The sequence below is a fragment of the Fragaria vesca genome, linkage group LG1 (assembly GCF_000184155.1).
Source record: "Fragaria vesca subsp. vesca linkage group LG1, FraVesHawaii_1.0, whole genome shotgun sequence".
Taxonomy (NCBI): Eukaryota; Viridiplantae; Streptophyta; class Magnoliopsida; order Rosales; family Rosaceae; genus Fragaria; species Fragaria vesca.
Genome location: NC_020491.1, coordinates 15,465,778 through 15,468,751, shown reverse-complemented (window position 1 = coordinate 15,468,751; position 2,974 = coordinate 15,465,778).

The window sequence follows — 2,974 nt, the reverse complement described above, 5'->3', positions numbered from 1 at the left end:
TCAAGATGGATGAGGAGGTTGGAGGAAAGTCCGAACCATTGCCAAAAGCATTAGAGGCAATCCTTGAGGAGTTTGGAGATGTAATGCCCAAGGAGTTGCCGAAGAGGTTGCCACCAAGGAGGGAGGTGGATCATGCCATCGAGTTGGAACCCGGAGCAAAGCCACCATCAAGGTCTCCCTATAGAATGGCGCCGCCCGAGCTAGAGGAGCTCCGGAAGCAACTTAAGGAGTTGCTTGATGCCGGCTACATTCAACCGTCCAAGAGCCCATACGGTGCCCCCGTCTTGTTCCAAAGGAAGAAGGAAGGCTCATTAAGGATGTACATCGACTACCGGGCGCTTAACAAGATCACCATCAAGAACAAGTATCACATCCCTTTGATTGCCGACTTATTCGATCAATTGGGAGGAGCAAGATATTTCACCAAGCTAGATCTTCGCTCGGGATACTATCAAGTAAGGATTGCACCCGGAGATGAACCGAAGACCGCATGTGTAACAAGATATGGATCGTTCGAGTTCTTAGTCATGCCATTCGGTCTCACCAATGCCCCGGTAACTTTTTGCACCTTAATGAACAAGGTATTCCATCCTTACCTTGATAAGTTCGTGGTAGTTTATATCGATGACATTGTGGTCTATAGCAAAACCTTGGAGGAGCATGTCGAGCATCTCCGCATAGTGTTCCAAACCCTTAGGGAGAACGAACTCTATGTGAAGAAGGAGAAATGTTCCTTTGCCAAGGAGGAAGTGGATTTCCTAGGCCACAAAATCAAGGATGGAAAGCTCTTGATAGAGGAAAGCAAGGTGAAGGCCATTCAAGATTGGGAGCCGCCAACCAAGGTACCCGCACTTCGATCTTTCCTTGGCTTGGTTAATTATTATCGAAGGTTCATCAAGGGATACTCCGCCATTGCGGCACCCTTAACGGACCTTTTGAAGAAAAACAAGACATGGGAGTGGACGGACCGACGCCAACAAGCCTTTGAAGACTTGAAGAAGGCTTTGATGGAGGAACCCGTGCTAAGGCTCCCGGACCTTAGCAAGCCATTTGAGGTACACACCGATGCGTCGGACTTTGCCATTGGTGGTGTACTTATGCAAGAGGGACATCCAATAGCCTTTGAAAGCCGCAAGCTCAATGACACCGAGAGACGATACTCGGTGCATGAGAAGGAGATGACGACCGTAGTTCATTGCTTGCGCACTTGGAGGCACTACTTGCTTGGTTCCCATTTCATAGTCCGAACCGACAATGTCGCCACAAGCTACTTCCAAACGCAGCAAAAGCTTACCCCGAAGCAAGCAAGATGGCAAGAGTTCCTTGCTGAGTTCGACTACAAGTTGGAATACAAGTAAGGCAAAGAGAACGTGGTAGCGGATGCCCTAAGCCGGAAAGCCGAGCTAGCACCCGTCGTGCTTACACCTCAAAGCAATCTCATGGGAAGAATCAAGGAGGGACTATCCCATGACTCTCAAGCCAAGAACTTGGTGGAGCTTGTCAAGAGTGGAACGACAAGGCGATTTTGGCTTGAGGACGAGTTGCTTTACACAACGGGGAAGCGGCTTTATGTTCCAAAATGGGACAACTTGAGGAGGGAGATATTGAAGGAATGCCACGACTCAAAGTGGGCGGGACACCCCGGCACTCATCGCACGTTGGCATTGCTTAGCGACACCTACTATTGGCCACATATGCGGGACGATGTCGATACATATGTGAAGACTTGCCTTGTGTGCCAACAAGACAAGGTGGAGCAAAAGCATCCGGGAGGGTTGTTGGAACCCCTTCCCATTCCATCAAGACCGTGGGAAAGTTTAAGTATGGACTTCATCACCAATCTACCCAAGTCCGATGGTTATGGATCCATCTTCGTTGTGGTAGATCAATTCACCAAGTATGCCACATTCATCCCCGCACCCGTGGAGTGTACCGCGGAGGTAGCGGCATGCTTATTCCTCAAGTATGTGGTGAAGTATTAGGGAGTTCCAAGGAGCATAGTTAGCGATCGAGATGCTCGATTCACTAGAAGGTTTTGGAGGGAACTCTTCAAGTTACTTGGGGCAAAGTTAAACTTCTCCACGGCCTTTCATCTGCAAACCGATGGGCAAACGGAGCGCGTGAATGCCTTGTTGGAGCTATACTTAAGGCATTACGTGAGTGTCAATCAAAAGGATTAGGCTAAGTTGCTTGATGTTGCCCAATTCTCTTATAACTTGCAACGGTCCGAGTCGACGGGTGTAAGTCCGTTTGAGCTAGCAACCGGACAACAACCCTTAACTCCAAGCACATTGGTGACCGGCTACACGGGAAGTAGCCCCGTTGCATATAAAACAGCCAAGGAGTGGCAGCAAGCCAATGAGCTCGCTCGTTCGCAACTAGAGAAGGCTTCAAAGAAGATGAAGAAGTATGCGGACCGGCAAAGGCGACACTTGGAGTTCCAAACCGGGGACTTAGTGTTCGTGAAGGTTATTCTAACACAACACAAGGCAAACAAGGGACTTCACAAGAGTTTGCTACAGAAGTATAAAGGTCCCTTTCCGATCCTTAAGAAGGTAGGCAAAGCGGCATATCTAGTGGAACTACCTTCTAACACCAAGCTTCATCCGGTGTTTCATGTGAGTCACTTGAAGCCTTATCATGAAGATGCCGAAGCACCCGAACGAGGTAAGTCTCATCGAGCTCCCGCTTATATGATCACTTCATTTGACAAAGAAGTGGATAGCATTGAGGCCAAGCGCGAGGTGCGGAAGAAGCGGATACCAAGGTATATCGAATACTTTGTCAAATGGAAGGGGCTGCCCGCGTCCGAGGCTAGTTGGGAGAAAGAGGAGTCCTTGTGGCAATTCAAGGACAAGATTGCCGAGTTCGAGCAAGAGGAGCTCGCAAGGGCGACGAGGACGTCGCCGACTTGAGTGGGGGAGAATGTCACAACCCGCCAAGTTCCTTGGGCATAATTGAAGCAAGCATTGCC